The 18,715-nt window shown below is 37.9% G+C and overlaps 1 pseudogene; it reads left to right on the top strand.

The window, feature by feature from the left end:
* Positions 1-1,441: 1,441 nt before the first annotated feature.
* LOC110541370 (peptidyl-prolyl cis-trans isomerase-like 3) lies at positions 1,442-2,056 on the top strand (annotated as a pseudogene).
* Positions 2,057-18,715: the final 16,659 nt, after the last annotated feature.

Here is an 18,715-nt window from a genome sequence, read left to right as displayed (position 1 = left end):
TAGCACTATGACTGAAAATATGTATCACAATGCCTCCCCTTCAGAAGTACTTATCTTTAAAGGAAGTAAAATATGTCACTTTCATGAGGCTCCTAGCATGGAACAGGCCCACTTTCCATTTAACTGCTTTTAAAGCTCTCAGTTAGAGTCAGGAGATGTACTCCCATTCTTTTGAACACTCCCTTCTTTGGTCTGAAGTTCCAGGTGTTAGTTTTTATATTCTCAAAGGAATGATTATAATGAGATTTGCTCTTCAGATGGAAGCTATCTGGAGTTATCTGGAGAACTTTCTGGAGTTTAATAGTGGATCTGTGGTGAGGAGAGAAACCACCCCGAGCAGAAGATCTCTGGCCCATGCATGGCATTGGAATTGTCTTGCAGAAATCAATCTTATTTGAGGTGTGTTTACCGTTGACCATCAGGAATTATAGTGATGCATTAGTTTGGAGACAGTCCTCCCCAGTGAGTTAACTGGTCCTTGTGAGGGTTCATCATAGCAGATTTAGGAAGGAGCTAAATCTTATCAACTGTTGCCACATTTCCTATTGTTATCTTTATCTATACTCTTTTAAAAGCTGTATAAAGTTACTTATCTATCTTTGGAAGGCCTCTGTGGAACTTCAATATATAAAATGAAAGCATATCGTTTTTCATGACCTCACCTCCTCTGGGAGATTATAACAACACATGTAGTAAATTTTAATTAATGGCCCACCACAAAAAGAAATGTAAGTGCCCAGTGGGTAGTAGGGCCATAAAGACAGTAAAGAAGAACAATCTCAATACAGATGGGTTGGGACGGCTTTTCACAGAGTGAGCAGTGGACCAGTCCTATTGCATCCTTGCTTCCAAAGAAGAGGAAGATGAGTGCTGTTGCCAGCATGGCTTCCTCACTTTCTCATTTTTATTCAGTCTGCTAGCCTGCTTCCTGGGATGGAACTGGTGGTCCCCAGGGTGAATATTCCCTCTTCAGTTACTTCTTTGGAAACAACCGCACATATCTATCTCGGGTTGAGTCTCTTAGGTGATTTTAAGTCCATTCAAGTTAACAGTGATGATTTACCTTCACAATAACATTACAGTGCTCCGCACAGAAAGAGCTCTGAGAAAGGAGCCAAAGAAGTGTAACTTGGACCTCAGGCGCGTATGAGGTTAATGGCGGGTAGTCAGTTCTGCTTCTGAGTGAGATTATCAAATTTGGGGCCGAGGGGTGAGGCGCACATCCTGTCCTGTGTGCTAAGGGGAAACTGATTGAGGGCGCGTCCCAGAAGGGCCCCTGCGCTGCACTCTTTAAGACCCACAGGCTTGCCAGTGCCTGCAAATGAGGCTTTTCTGTCTCCGCAGCGGTGGTGCTGAGCAGAAAGGGTTTAGAAACTCATTTTCAAGTTTTCTCTTTAATTGAGAAGTTAAATAGTGCTTTCTGGAACCATCAAGAAGGAGAATGTCTGTGACATTGCATACAGATTTGGGAGATATCAAAATAGAAGTCTTCTGTAAGAAAACGCCCAAAACATTTGAGAATTTTGGCTCTTTTTGCCAGTCATTACTACAACGGCTGTGTATTTCATAGAAATATCAATGGCTTCTGGCTCAAACGGGAGCCCCAACAATACTGGAAGAGGAGGTAAGCAGTATCTGGGGCAAGAGGTTTGAAGATGAATACAGTGACTATCTGAAGCACAACGTTGGAGGTGTTGTCTCTGTGGCTAATAATGGCCCAAATACCAGTGGATCTTAGTTCTTCATCACCGATGGCAAGCAGCCACATCTGGACCTGAAGCACACACCGTTTGGAAAGGTAATAGATGATCTGGAGACGTTAGATGAATTGGAGAAGTTACTAGTAAATCAGAAGACATGCGGGCCTCTTAATGACGTGTACTTTAAGGACATAACTAACTATTCATGCCAACCAACCTGTTTGCTCAGTAGCTGTAATAGACCTGGACAGATACTTGGCAAATGCTTCACTGGACCACGCCCACTGTGGTTTGTCCAGTTCTGTTTACGTGGGAGACTGATACTTCTGGTGTCTGCAGTAATGACGTCCATCTGAGAGCCCCAAAGCTTTCACCCTGTCCAGTGGCCATGCTTAAATGCCGATCCTCAGATGTAGGCATTTCTTGAGCAGCCAAATAACATGCTATGACCATGAAGGAAAAAAAAAAAAAAAGGTAACTTGATTTCTTTATCTGTCCTACAGACTTATTTGAAGAATCTTACAGTATCATTTTTTTTCCTTTCCTTGGAAATTTCATACACTAAATGTTGAAGGTGAATGGCATAGGGAGTTTAAGCTAGCTGTCCTTTCCTCAGCCATAGACCTGGATTCTAGAAGCACGTGCTAGTCTACATTTAAAATACGTCTTTGTTACCAATGAAAGTATAACTAGTATAGTGTATCATCTTCAGGGAAAAACACATGAAAAATTATTTAAATTATCTCCTCGAAATTATACTAAAATTTTGGTTTTAGATTTGGAAAGAGAGAATATAAATAAATACATTTTATCAACTCATCTGTAAGGTAAAGAAGGTAAAGAATAAAGACAACAAGAAATGTATTTACAGTAATTATTTCTGCTATGATTCCATTTAAATATTTCACTAACAAGAGTTAACTTGGGATCTCAATTTCAGACATTAAAACCCTGTCATAAAATTCACTTTTTCTTTTACAATTGATGCTGAGAAGTTGTTGAACGTTTTGGAATTCCTATTAAGAATTTTAGATATTCTTGTAAAATTTTCAAATGTACAGTTCTTTTTTAAATATGTCAAACCCATGTTTCATATGCACCATCCTAACCCTTTTTACAATTCCCATTGGATTCATGTTTTCTGTCCAAGTTTCATTTCTTTTATTTTCTAAAATGGGACATATAACTAAGTAAATACATCTGACTTTTTTTTGTGAAAAATAGATGAAGAAATAAGGCAATGCATTATCATGCATCTCCTTACAGTGACAATTTTCTTTTCAAGACATTAACATTAAATTGAAAATTCTAGTCTCCTTGTGACACCACTCCATCTCCAACATTGTCATTTTCCCTCTCAAGACCTTGCCTGTGTGATTTTAAGAAAGAGACTATTACAATGTTATTCTATTAGAAGAAACCAAGGTGGGAAGAGTCTAAGTGCACCTCACATCATGTTGTTTGCAAGCCTGGACACAAAACTGATGTCTGCAATTTTCCTCCAAAAATATACTCTAGAAGCATGAGGACATCATTTTCTCTCAAAAAGAAAAAATGTCATTGGAAATTATGGCATCTTACTATCACTATTGCTATTACTAGATGCTGGAAGATTTAACCACTGTTTCTGAAAATATATGAGATTTGTTTATGGCTATTTGTTTCATTTAACATATATAAATGATTATATATGTTACTATGTACAGTAACTACATATTTGATGTTTGTAACACATATATAGAACACATACACTGCCCTTTATGACCTAATAATTGTTTCAATCTATACTCCTCAAATAAAAATTATACTATTATGTTTTTGATTACAAAATTTATCATAAGCAACGTATGAACAGGCAGACATGGGTAAGCTTAATGTCATTATATATAGGTACAAATGAACGTCAGCAATGGATGAATGGTTTGGATCCAATGCTCTGAGATGCTGTCTTTGGCTGATGTACACTGACAAAGGATATGTCAGCGAAGCAACCTGGCTGTGGGCTTCCTCGAACTTGTCCTGCCCTGGTGCACAGCACTAGCTTGTGAGTGAGAGCATGTGTCCCTTGAAGGCTTTCCTCAGGGTTGGAGTACCTGCGTTTCCCATAGTTTCCAAGGCTAAAAGCCCAAAGTCTCCACAGCTAGTAAGAATAGAGACTGCAGGTGCTTATTGTAGAATCCTGCCAACAGGAAACATGTGTAATCATTTCTGATTAGATTTTAGTTTTTCATTCGTGCAAAATTTGTTGTTGTGTCTTCATCCCATTCGATTTCATTTTCTCATCCCTGACAATAGTAGGCTCCATGCAATCAGTCACTGAAGTACTCCTTACTCTGACTTTCGTTTTTTGTTAAGAAGACACACACACATTCTTGGTCTATTTAGTGCTTTAAAATTTTCACTTGTTTTATAATTACCCATTAAAATGTAAATGAATAGAAAACACTTTTACTTTGACTTTTAATTTGGAGAATTTCACATTCAATTTTGATTAGTTCTGCTTACTTAAAAAAATAAGATTCAAGGCCAGGCTTGGTGGTGTATGCATGCCTTTAATTCCAAAACTCAGGAGGCAGAGGCAGGCAGATCTCTATAAGTTCAAGGCCAGCTTGGTCTACAAATCTCATCCAAGATGTGCAGGGTTCTCCTACACAGAGAAAGTCTTTTTCATAATCCCCCAAAATGATTAATTTGAAATTCACTTAAAAGAACAATGAATACTAATTTAAACATAATTTGTATTGAGAAAAAAATTAACAGTCGTGGTAGCATAAGCATGTATCTATAACTATGTTTGTGATATATTGCTGGAATTGTTTAATTATGTAGATTACTTCCCAACATGGCATTATCTAATAATCTGGCAGAATGCTATCTTGAGCATATTTTATATATTTTCTTAAACTGTTTTCTGAAACAGGTGCCTCTCAGTCTCACTTAGAATATCAGGATGTCAGTATTGGTCACAGTAATGCTGACATTTAGCAAAGCATGACGTATAACACATAATAAAAGGTAACTGGGAAAGGAACTCAGAGAATGTAACAATTGTGAGACACTCAGAGTGTGGTCCTTTGATTAATCTGCTGTCTACTATGTACTCTGATCTCAGAGTGAATAACCACTGAAACAAACAAACAAACAAACAAACAAACAATATCATCTTCTCTGCAGTGGTTCAGGGTGTGCTTCCTCTAAAAGTAAAAATAATTGTAAACAAAGAACTAACTTTTTTCTTTTCTTCATGTTGATATCTTCTTTTTAAAAAGTCTTCTATTTTAATTTTCACTGATTTTAAATGGTATCTGTAAATGTCAGGTCTACTCCATGATCTCAGTATTTTTTTTATTGTTAAATAAGAGAACTCATATGCAAAAGATGATATTTACCTTCTTAGTAAATTTCCAGTATATGATATAATAGTATTACCCCAAGGACAACTCCTTGTTGAAGATCTGTCGAGCATTTCTATCATGCATCATTCTACCTTTATCTCATTAAACAGCTACTCATCATTTCTCTTTCTTCCCCCGAGATTTTCATTTTATTTCCTTTCCTCCACCTGTTTCTTTAACTGTCATTTCCCATTAGACTATCCAGGAAGCTTCATATTCTTAAGTCTCTTGATACTTTTACAGCAATCACATTTTTAATAGAATTAAGAAAATTCAATGACATTGTATTTTACACTATCCATAGTATTAATGTAGAAATGACCACAGTATCTTCCAATTCCACCTGAAACTCATATCCTGCTAACATCAGCATCTTTAGGGTTTCTCTAGGTGTGTTTCTCTTGAGGATGGTTATGACAACCAAGGTCAATAAAAATTGGAATCAGTAGAGGTGAAAGATCTATGAGTGTCCCTTGGAAATGACAACTGAGAAACAAACAATAAGAAAAAAAAGGTCAGGAACATTCAAAGTAAATGTGGACTAGGTTAAAAAGTAGAAGTATAGAGATACGTAGAATTATGAAATGAACTGAAAATATTTTACAATACAATTATTGATTCCTCTTGAAGTCTTTCAAAGAAGCTAGAAATTAATTTTTTTTTCTTGATGAACTATGTGAGTTGGTCTTAAATGCTTTTTTTTTTCTCTATTTAGAGCCACAGTTGCTTGGAACTCAACAACAACAAAAAGTGTTTGTTTGTTTGTTTGTTTGTTTGTTTATTACCACATATGTACAAAATAACCTATACCAAACTGCTACCACGAAAGAGTACAAAAAAGAGATTATAGGATTTCCCAGTACATGAGCGTACTATAAGAATTTGTACATCCCTATGAATTGGACTTTTGCAGAACAAAGAGATACCCTATGGTCTAAAAGAGTGTCAATGTTTCAAATCGAGCATCAACAGACCAAGTTAAGCTCACTCTATCATTCACAGCATAGAAAAACTGATGCCATTAGGCTGTCTTTCATGGACTACTGTTTCAAGTAAGAAAAGATCTAACCAGCTGAAGACCAAACATTCATTAGAACATTCTGCCCACATCATGTCATAGAAACATGGTTTCTTAGGTACACAGCTGTTTGTCATAAGAGTACTTATTACTCATTGACTTCATCCAAGAAAGGCAAGTCACAAGAATCGTAGTGTCATATGAATCAGACGGAAAGAAGTGGTAGGACAAAAAGAGACATATTCGAAGCCCATGCTGTGCCATGAGTCATGCCTCTGTTTCTCCCTTTCTCTTTCTGTTTCTTTTACTTTTCCCTCCCTCTTTTTCTTAAATATGTCTTCTCTCTCTCCCTACTTCTCCCTCTCTCCCTCCCTCTGCTCTTCTCTTTCACACATACATATACATACACGTTTGGCATAATTCACTAATCAGCCAGTCATTGCATCTGTCATCTATCCGCTGTGTGTCTTCACTGGCATGTGTTGCAGGTTTGTAAATGATCTAATCCTGACTTGGTAGCAGCTTCTTCCTTGACAAGAAAATAGTATCCTTGTGTGTAGTCATAGACCTCTGCGCTGATAAATGTTCTCTATAATACAACAACCAACTTACCAGCCTGCTAAGTCCTTATAGAGGGAATAATACCATATTTTTTTCTGGGAAGCTTCAATTTTACCAAGAAAGAAAGGGATGCTGTTACAGTTTGAATCTGCGATCTCCCCTCAGGCTCATGGTTTGAGTGCTCAGCTCCCAGCTGGGGCTGCAATTTGGAGGTTTTAGAAGGGTTGGCCTGACTAGTGTAAGCAGTTCGGTAGGGGAGGCCCTTGCAGCTTCTGATTTTGCCCTAGGCTTTCTGCTTCCCCATAGGGCAGATCAGAAAAGCCTTAGCCCCTTTCTAAGTCACTGTTCCATGGCTATGAAGAGATACCATGACCAAGGCAACTCTTATCAAAGAAAGCGTTTTACTTAGGGTTTACCTACAGTTTCAGAGTTTTAATCCTATATCAACAAGACAAGGCAGCTGCTAAAGCTATAGCTAGGATCTACATCCTGATTCATAGTTCATAGGGAGGGAGGGGGAGAGAGAGAGAGAGAGAGAGAGAGAGAGAGAGAGAGAGAGAGAGAGAGAGAGAGAGAGAGAATGAGACTGTCTGGCATGGGTTTTAAAACCTCAAAGCCCACCTCTAGTGACATGCTAACTCCTAATAAAGCCATACCTCCTCTTCCTTGTGATTCCCTTAAACAGTGTTGTTCCCACCTACACAATCACTGTGTCTATGGGGACGTCATTCTTATTCAAAGCACCGCAGTCCCTCATGGGGAAGTTCAACCCTGTCTTCCCTGCTGAAATGAACTGAAAGTGCATGGACACCATCAGCCAAAAAGAACCTTACCTTTCAGGTGTTGTTTCTGTCAAGTATTTTTTTTTTCACAATAATGATTAAAGTAACTACAGTCACTTATAAAACTAGCTCTCCAAATGCAATCCTGAGTGAAAACAGATAGGCTGGCACACTTTAACTGTAGTGTTAGGAAAGAACAGGAACAATACCATTACAGGGTAGAATCTACTAAAAGCGCTGTTCTCAGAATGAATCTGTGCACAGTTGACAAAACCTACCATCTCTCAAAGAACAAAAGAATGAGGCCAACATCTGCATAAATTGTATATATATATATTTTTTCAACTTATATCAACTCAGTCATTTTTTTAATATGCTGTTTGATATACTGACTGAGGATTTTTCTTGATTTTACTTTCAAAAAAATTTTGTATAAAATTCTTTTTTTTTAATTTTTATTTTTTAATATTAGTTACAGTTTGTTAACTTTGTATTCCTGCTGTATCCCACTCCCCCTTTCTCTTCCAATCCCACCCTCCCACCCTCATCTTCTCCCTGTTCCTTTCCAAGTCCACTGATAAGGAAGAACCTCCTCCCCTTCCATCTGATAGTGGTTTCTCAGGTGTCTTCAGGACTGGCTGCAAAGTCCTCCTCTGCGGCCTAGCAAGGCTGCTTCTCCGGGGGGGTGGGGGGGAGGTCAAAGAGCCTACCATCGAGTTCATTGCAGAAACAGTCCCTGTTCCCCTTATCAAGGTACCCTCTTGGATACTGAGCTACCAAGGGTTACATCTGAACAAGGCCTCTAAGTTGCATCCATACATGGTCCTTGTTTACAGAAAGAGTCTCATAAAAGACCCCTGTGCCCAGATATATTTGATCCTTGTGGAACTCCTATCCTCTCCAGGTCATTTTAACTCCCCCCCCATTTTTTTGGTTCCCTGCATTCTCCTGGAGGTTTGGCTATGAGTCTTAATATCTGTTTTGATACACTGCTAGGTAGAGTTTTTCAGAGACCCTCTGTGATAGGCTCCTGTCCTGTTACTTGTTTATTCCTATATCCAATGTCCATCCCATTTGTCTTTCTAAGTGAGGATTGATCATTGTACCCTGGGTCATCTTTCTTGTTTATCTTCTTTAGGTGGATAGATTTCAGTATATTCATCCTATCTTATAGGACTATAAAAGTGAGTATATGCCATGTGTGTCTTTCTGCTTTTGGGATACCTCACTCAGGATGATCGTTTCTAGGTCCCACCATTTGCCTGCAAATTTCAGTATTTCTTGGTTTTTAATTGCTGAGTAGTATTCCATTGTGTAAAAATACCACAATTTCTGTATCCATTCCTCAATTGAGGGACATTTGGATTGATTCCAAGTTCTGCCTATTACAAATAAAGCTGCTACAAACATGGACAAGACAAGGCTGCCCACTCTCTCCATATCTCTTCAACATAGTATTTGAAGTTCTAGCTAGAGCAATCAGACAACTAAAGGAGATCAAGGGAATACAAATTGGAAAAGAAGAGGTCAAAGTTTCACTATTCACAGATGATATGATAGTATATATGAGCGACCCCCAAAATTCAACCAGAGAACTCCTTCAGCTTGATAAACACCTTCAGCAAAGTGGCTGGATACAAAATTAACTCAAAAAAATCAGAAGTCCTCCTGTATACCCAAGACAAAAGGGCTGAGAAAATAATTAGGGAAACAGCACCCTTTACAATAGCCACCAATAACATAAAGTACTTCTAACCAAGCAAGTGAAAGATTTGTATACAATTCTTTGGGATGTTATAGCTGAAGCGAAAATGCTAAACCATGGCCTTTAGCAGTTAGTTGATGGATTATCTTTATCTCTGAACCCTTTGTGTCCATAGTGTTGGAGTATCGACATTTGATAACTAGTGCATTTGTTTTCTATTGCTGTTGTAAAAGATTCCCACTATAGGCTTAGTGGCTAAAAATAACAAACATTTATTTTGTATTTCAAGAAGTCAAAACCAAAGGTAGAGTTGTTGGCTGTAAGCCTGAGTGTCAGCAGGGTTATTTACTTCGACAGGCTCCCAAGGGACAGTCCATCTATTTGCTGTTTTCAGTGTCTAGGGGCTGTTTGCATTCCTGGGCTCATGGCCACATTCTTCATCACTCTGATCTCTTCTCTCTATCATGTCATCTGCCATTAACTGACTGTTCTCTCTTACTCCCATAAGGGTTCTTGTTATTATATTAAGCACAAACAAATTGTATAGGAAAAACTCTCCACTTCAGTGTTCTCAATCAGCCCAACAAATTCTATTTTGTTTAGTAGAGCAAAATCATCACAAGGATTTATATTCTTGGGTTTAAGACATGAATGCCATTAGAGGAACCATTAATAGGTCCATTACAAATAGAGGGAATTGGTTATGCTTCCCTCTGTAGTTCCTGTTTTCTTCCCTAAGTTTTTTCTCTCCACAATTTGCAGGTAAATGGTGGGACCTGGAAAGTATCATCCCGAGTAAGCTGTCCCAGAAGCAGAAAGACACACTTGGTATATACTCACTCATATAGACATGTAATATAGGATAAATGGTGTAAAATCTGTACATCTAAAGAAACTAATCAAGAGAGAGGACCCTGACTAAAATGCTCACTCTCCATCCTGAAAGGCAAAGAGGAAGGGCATCAGAAGAAGAAGAAAACAGTAAACAAGCTAGAAACCTGCCATGGAGGGCCTCTGAAAGGCTCTGCCCTGTAGACTATCAAAACAGACGCTGAGACTTATGGCCAACTGTTAGGCAGTGTGCATGGAATCTTATGTAAGAAGTCGGAAATAGTAAGATCTGGAGAGGACAGGATCCCCACAAGGAGAGCAACAGAACCAGAAAATTTGAACACAGGGGTCTTCCCAGAGACTCATACTCCATCCAATACTCATACTCATACATGGAAATAACCTAGAACCCCTGCACAGATGTAGCCCATGGCAGTTTAGTGTCCAAGTGGGTTGCATAGTAATGGGAAGAGGGACTGCCTCTGACATAATCTGATTGGCCTGCTCTTTGATTACCTCCCTCTGAAGGGGTAGCAGCCTTATCAGGCCACAGAAGATGACAATGCAGCCACTCCTGATGTGATCTGATAGACTAAGATCAGAAGGAAGGAGAGGAGGACCTCCCTTATCAGTGGACTTGGGGAGGGGCATTCATGAAGAAGTGGGAGAGAGGGTGGAATCAGGAGGGGAGGAGGGAGAGGCTATGGGGAGATACAAAGTGAATAAAGTGTAAGTAATAAAAAATAAAATGAAAACAAAAATAAAATAAAATAGAGGGAATTAAAAAGGAACATGGGAGAAAGCTAATATTGTGTGACAGAGAGAGAGGCTTCTTCTCAGTTCCTCCACTGAACAGGTCTCTCCTGCTGCCCAGTGTGGGCTCTGGTCCCACTGATCATTCTTGGGATTTGCACACTCACTTTGATAATTAGAGTGTGAGTAATGTCATACAGATGTCTGTGCACAGGACTGGATTTCCGAGATTCTGCAGGGTGGACCTTATCTGGATTGATTTACTACACCAGGCGAGGAATATCTAGAAAATTTACATCACTGTCATCATTAATTTTGGAGGTCAAATTACTGCCTTGTGAATCTGAAGGCCAGCAAGACTCAGAGGCCTGTGTGGTGCCTAGTTTAGAAAGCATGCATGTAAGGATGGAAGTGCCAGAATTTGATTTTATTAAATGTATCTTTTAGATTGGGTTTTGATAAAATATGAAAGCTTCATTAGGTGTTTGAGATTTGTCTTATAGGAGTGGAATAAGTGAAGTTTAAAGTACTGGAGGCCACATGGTGATCCCAGTAGTCTCTTCTTGTAAAAGTAGCTACGTGATGCATTATAACACAAGTAGGGACACAGACAATGCTTAGTGCTGAAATAAAAAGTCAAGGACTCCTAGAAACTTAAAAATGCTTGAAAGCATCTAATTTGCTTTATATTATTAAATATATAAGCATAAGGTTTATATATTTATTGTATAAGGCTTTGACATAAATATGACATAATTTCATTTAGAACCTTTGATTAATAACATGATTATCAAGTATATATTCAAAATTAGTGTTTGAAGAAATATTTTTTTTCCTTAAAAAGTCCTTCAGGCTGCAGACATGGCTCTGAGGTTGAAATTAGTTCTTTGAACTCATATGGTGTGACTCACAAGTGCCTGTAAGTCAAGCTTCTAGGGACCTGACACTTCCTTCTGGCCTTCCTGGGCCCTGTCCTCATATGAGCACAACACAGACAGAGACGCGCATGTGCATTCATAATTTTTAAAGAATGAATCTTTTAGAATAGAAAAAAAATATGTCCTTGACTGAGACTCCTGAGTCAGTGTGTCAGCAGTGGAGGGGCTCTGCTTCAAGAGGGAACAGAAGGGAGGAACAGGCTTTAAAGGTGCTTCCCTGTGCACCTGTCTGTCATCCCTTCCAATGACGTTCTTTGAAACACCACAGGCTCTTCCATTTCTTAAACAGTGTGAGAAAAGCATCAGTACCATGTTCTGTAGTCACTGAAACTTTACTTTTTTTAATTGAAATTCAGTCATAAATTTGAAGTTCAGGAGACATTGCTCTAAGTGTTTTCATGGGATTACTCAATTCCTCTAGTATTTTCTACATAATAAGCAAGCAAAGCCCAGATGTGGTGGTTAAATCCCGGCACCTGAGAGGCAGAGCCAAGGGGATGTCCCTGATTTCAATTTTGGTGTGGCGAGACCATGAATCAAATAAATAAATATACATATAAGTAGATACATAAATTAATAATGAATAAATAAGGGTAAATATTTCTAGCAGAGCTAGACTATTATAGACATTTTCATGGAATTTAGACATTTCTATTTTCACTCACGTCTACATTTGCAAATGAACTGAGTTATGCATAAAATATTCTGCGTATTTCCATGTCTTCATTATATTTAATAAGTAGGGCTTGCACCAGGACCAACCTCAAAAACAAATTGCTGTGATTGTCTCTGAAGGCTCAGTCTCTCTGTCTTTGTGGATAACACTTTACAGTAATAACCTCATCATCCCCACTCCTTTGGTGTTTATTGTGAGGACATTAATTCTGACGGGCTCATTTAGTATTAATGTGGACGTCACAAGCACTTCACCAGGAACAGGACTTCTGCTAGAATCCCTCATTAATTAGCCAGGTCATTTTTTTCAAAGCATTATTCTCACAACAGCCACACTTCAGTACACTGCTTCCTGCAAAGCACACCGGGCTTTTTCTGTCAGAAGGGCCACTTCCAAGTGCTTGAGTCTATTGAGAGAAAGTTATGGGAGTGAGAAGAACACAATAGACAAGGTGGGGTAATTACCAGACAACTGATTAATAGAAAGTTGAGGTTTTAATTGAGCTTCTGTGGTCCCTACAATAGCTTGAATTGAATAAGGAACTTGATTGCACTTTAAATTTCTTTGGAATATAAAAAAGCAATAGCATTAAATAAAAGGCTCAAATAAGTCCCTCAGCTTTCAGAGAAAGTGTTAAAAAATAAAAGCCACCACAATTTAAAACTGTAGTAATTGGTGCCTTAATTGGGGACTATCTTGGCTAGAAACACTAGCATATTCGTAAGTGAATGCACTCTTAATGATAAAATGTATTTTTGACTTTGTAGTGTTTATCTGAAAAAATATAAATTTTCTAACTAATTGTGATTTTATTGCATTATTCTCTTTTTCAGAATCTAAAGCAACAATTTTTCTCTACAATATACTGTCAAGGCCAGCCTATTGTTCATTAAAATAACAAGAAAGTTGAAGTGCCTTAACTATATTACTGTGTTCTCTACAGTACCATGATCTTCCCAAAAACCATTGGCTTGATGACATTAGTGTAGATGAAGAGGAGCTTGTTGAATTCACTCTCCCCTGGTGACCTCTTGCTAACAAATTCTCTTTGTATTCTGACATTACAGAAACTGCTTTTGCTTTGTAACTTAACTTATAGAGAATAAAAGAAAAAGATATACTGAGGGAGGGAGAGAGAAACAGAGATACAGAGACATACACACACACACACACAGAGAAAGACAGAGAGAGAGAGAGAGAGAGAGAGAGAGAGAGAGAAATCAACAGCCTTCTCTGTGACATTCATATTGCTTCTATATTTTAGCAATGGTGGCTCATTCTGCCAAAACAATGTTATTACAAATGTTTCTCTGAGACTTTCACTATTTTCAGCTTGTTTGTATGATTTAAAGTTGGGATAGACACGGAAAACTAGGTTTGTGAGGTCTATCTTTTTGTAAGACTCTGGATTATATTTTCCTTTAGAACTGTGACAATGGCAATGTCAACCTGAGAGATACAGCACCCCCAAACTTTTGCCAAAATGATCTCTAGTGCTTGCTGTTTGTTTTTGTCATTTAGTGTTGGCCACTGTTAGATGTATGTGGTGACATCATATTGTCATATGCTGGCTTGCCTTGTCATACTGATTGGTGGCACTAAGTGACTTTTAAAATGTTTCTTTTATTTTACCATTCTTTTCTTTTCTCTTTAATTTTTTTTCTTACCAAAACACGTCATTCTAGCCCTACTGAAATTTCAAAGATTTCCTCTTATTTTATTGAATGAAATCAACCTAACTGCATCAACACTCAATCCTGTGCTGTGGAGCTCGCTAGCAGTTAATTGGCTTTTTTACATACCTGCTATCCACATCTCTGAAGGAATGTCTGTTTGAGTGTGATGTCTAGTTGTTGTTGTTTACTGTTTTTTTTTTAATTCTTTATTAACTACACTTTGTTCACTTTGTATCCCCCCTGTGGTTCTCTCCCTCCTCCCATCCCAAACCCTCCTTTCCTTCCCACCCCTGCATGCATGCCCCTCCCCAAGTCCACTGATAGGGGAGGTCCCCCTCTCCTTCCTTCTGATCCTCGTCAATTAGGTCTCATCAAGAGTGGCTGCATTGTCTTCTTCTGTGGCCTGACAAGGCTGCTCCCCCCTTAGGGGGAGATGTCTAGTTTTAACCACATTACTTGTTTTGTGCTGTTGTCTTAAGAGATTCATATATACATATATGGATTAACCATTTGTCATACATGCACTTCCACTCTAGGTTAGTTTTTAACTCTGAAGACTATTTCCTGTGGTACAGAAAGGATTCTGAGTAGAGTGTAATGACCGTCCTATGCCTTTGCTTTGGTGACCATGTCTAGGACATTTTTATGAAAACTAATTTGATGAATTTTCCCCCATAATGTTTTCTGTTAATTCTTCAAATTCATGCCTTTTAGTACTGATTTTATTCATTATTATTGGTGTGTGTGTGTGTGTGTGTGTGTGTGTGTGTGTGTATGTGTGCAACGGGTATATGTGCCTATGTGTATCTGTACCTGTGCATGCCCAAAAGCAAAAAAAAACAGCATTAGATTCCCTGGAGCAGTAGTTCCTGGCATTTTCAGGACACTTGTCTTGTTACATGAGTGTTGCGATCTTACCTTTCATCTTCAAGAGCAAGTTTCTTAACTGCTTAGTCACTTTTCAAGTCCCTAGATATAGTACATTGAATGAGAATGGTCCTCATACGTTTATATTTTAATGCTTTTTTTCCCTTAGAGAGTGGCAATAATTGAGTGGGATTAGGAGTGTGACCTTGTTGGGGTAGATGTGGCTTGTTGGAGAAAGTGTGTCACTGGGGATGGACTTTGGGGTTTCAAAAGCCTAAAGTAGGCCCAATGGTTATTCTTTTCCTGCTGCCTGTAGATTAGGATGTAGAACTCTCAATTACTTCTCCAGCACCATGTCTGCCTAGAAAATAGACTAAATCTGTGAAACTCTAAATAAACCCCGTGAAAATGCTTTAGTATATAGTAGTTGCTGTGGTCATGGTGTCTCTTCACAGCAAAAAAACACTGATAAAGACACTAGAACTTTATATATTTTATAAAATATAAATAATTGTATACTTATTTTTATTGTCTTTATCATTACTATTTTAATAGTTTTATTCTGTTAAAATGTGAGTACTGACAAAATAAAAAAAAACTGGATTCCAACATACAGATTCAAAAGAATTAAAATATAAAATCATAGCATGACAGCAGCTTAAGTGACATCATCTGTTGTGTAAACAGAAATTCCTGATCTGTGGTACCTAAGAGATTGAGGATGCTTTCAAGTCACAGAGACATCAGGCCCTGGAGGCTACTACCAATTCAAAGGCCTGAGAGAGGTAGAGTTACCATCTTTTCAGAAAGGACTTGAGTCCTTGCATATGTCCTGAAAGCCTGCTTTTCATTATGAACAGGTGTGTGGAACTCTGAGTGAAATAAATCCATTTCTGTCCAAGTTGCTTTGGTCACCGTGTTTCATCAAAACAATGATAATGTTTGATGAAAACATTGTTTCATCAAAACAATGATAATATGATGCTTTGTAATAAGCTATCTATGATAAATAAGACAATGAAGAATCAATAAAAAAGAAAAGATATCCCCTCAGAGCCAATGGACAATCCAAATACAGATTTTTCATGATTTCCTAAATTTTGAAAATGATGTCACTGAACTTCAGTAAAGAATAATCTTTATCATTAGTTGTGTCAGAAAAAAAAATCCATGTAGAGAAATGACTGTAACCAAAACTTACTTTGTACCAAATAAAAATAAATAAAAGTTACATTAATATTTTAAGTACAGAGGTAAAACAACTAATATGTTGAATGAGACCCGAAGTGTGTCTTTGTGGTCTTAGAACAGGTAAACATTTATCTACCAAGACACAACATTGTAACTAAGACTAAATATGGACAAGTGAAGCTACATTGAAATTAGAAACCCCGGAGCCATAAAACTGAGCCCGTGGAGCCCTAAAGAGAATGATACCCCAACCAAGGACAATGAATGAGAGGACCTAAAACGCCAGTTCAAATGTAGCCCATAGACTCGGTCTCCAAGTGGGTTCCCTAGTTAGGGGAGCAGGGACTTTCTCTGGCATGAACACAGTGTCAGGCTCTCTGATCAACTCCCCCTGGGGGTTTCAGCCTTGCCAGGCCAGAGGAAGAAAATGCAACCAGCCTTTATGAAACCTGATAGGCTAGGGTCAAATAGAAGGGAGAAGGACCTCCCCTATCAGTGGACAAGGGGAGGGACATAGGGGAAAATAGAGAGGGAGCGGAACTGGGAGGAGTCAAGGGAGGGGGCTACAGCCAGGATACAAACTGAATAAATTGTAATAAATGATAAAAAAAATAATTTTTAAAAAATTAAAAAGAAGTATACACACTGTTGGTTTAAAAATAAAGTTTTTTTGTGATTAAAAAAATTAGAAAACCCTGTTTCTTAAAATACATCATTGGAAGAAGGAAAAGGGAATTCCCTAAGCAGAAGAAAACATTACAGCACACATAATCAGCAAAGGGAGAACAGTGTGTGAAAATGACTACAAATCCTTACGAATCAGGCAGCCAACACAATTTTCAAATTGTACAATGAATTTGAAAAGGCATTTCACAAAAGATGGTATGAAATTCCAGTAAGCATATGAGAAAAATGCTCCATATTAGAAGTCTTCACTGAAATATAATCTAAACAAAAAATGTAATGTTATCCTATTTACAGAGTTGTTAAAATGTGGAAGATGAAAACTACCAAACATGAGTTCAGATTTGGGAGTACAAGTAGTGCTGGCGAGGTGTGAAAGGCTACAGGCACTTAGATACTGTTGGCAGACTCAAGGGGAGCTGAATATACACCCTGTAATTCTATCATTTTACCATTGGCAGATGCCCCACAAAGTTACATTTACATGTTCTCCAAAATACTTGTAATAAAATTCCTATGCCAGTATGGCTCCCAGTAGTTACGCATTTTCCTTAAACTCGAAGGTGACAGTGGCTTGAATAAGATATTTTTAATCATATATTTTTATTTAAAAGTATGTATGTAAACATGTATGTATGTATGTATATATGTATGCCTGTATGTGTGTGTATGTATATATGTATGTCTGTATGAGTGATGTGTGTATGTATGTATACATGTATGTGTTTATGTATGTCTGCTTGCCTGTAGGAGTACTACATGTACAGGTGCCTCCAAAGGCCAGAAGGGGACACTGGATATCCTGGAACTGTTTATTATTATTGTTACATTTTATTATTATTATTATTTTGAGGCAGGGTTTCTCTGTGTAGCCTTGGTTGTCCTGGACTTGCTTTGTAAACCAGGCTGTCCTCGAACTCACAGATGTAAGCCTGCATCTGCCTCCCCAAATGCTGGAGCTACAGAAGTGCACCAGAACATCCAGCTAATTTTAAAAGTTTTAACTTCAGAAAATTATTCCCCCTGTACATAATGTAACAGAATTGGAAACTGATAACAGAACCATAAATTAAAAAATAGCTACTTAAATTTTTAAATGCTTTTAAGTAAGTATTTATTGATTTAAAGAAAAGACAAAACTGTAAATATGGACTAATTGAACAAGAATAATTACAAGAAATGCATCTACCTTAAAGGGCCTCTAATATGCATTGTCTAGAGAAGCAAAGTCATAAATTATTTGTGTAAGACTTGTCACATTATGCCTTCCAGTTTCTCTATAATTTCACCTGGATTCTCATTTTCTTTCTGGGGAATCTGCCTGGACTCTTCACATTTGGAACTGTTTACGGAGCCAGGATGTTAATGAGATTACTTTATTAAACAGTATGGTGCTATTTTTGTAGAAGATTATGCTGGATCACCATTTATCACCTGCTAGAATTCCTGTGAACTGGAAATGTGTTGGTGAATTTTATTCCGTGAGAGACTAGATTATGATAAAACACAAACTGCATATATGTCATATAAAACAACAGATTTATATACAGGAATCTGTATATGATATGCAGGTATTACTTGATAAGGTTCTCTAAGGAATGTCTCCAACTCCTTTTCTCTTTATTTCTTAAGGCCACAACAGTTCCTAGAACATCACTGGAAAAGCAGGAAAGGAAAGACAAGTTCCCTTTAAACTTGAGGTCCACCACCTCCATTTTCAAACATGTCCACACTGTTAATTCCCTCTTTGTTACCATGCACCCTAAACAGTGCCTTGTCTGGGCCAAGGAGGTGGATCCTTGGACACAGGTATGTGCTGACGAGCTGTATACCCGAGTTACATGGTAGGAGGAGAGTCCTTAGCCACACACACAAACACACACACACGCTAATTCATTTTTAAAAGAAAACCTATGCTCTTTTCAATTTCAGATTTGG

This window comes from Meriones unguiculatus, chromosome 10, assembly GCF_030254825.1.
Source record: "Meriones unguiculatus strain TT.TT164.6M chromosome 10, Bangor_MerUng_6.1, whole genome shotgun sequence".
Classification (NCBI taxonomy): Eukaryota; Metazoa; Chordata; class Mammalia; order Rodentia; family Muridae; genus Meriones; species Meriones unguiculatus.
Note: the sequence above shows the minus strand (reverse complement) of the source record. Positions and strands in the feature narration are given on the sequence as shown.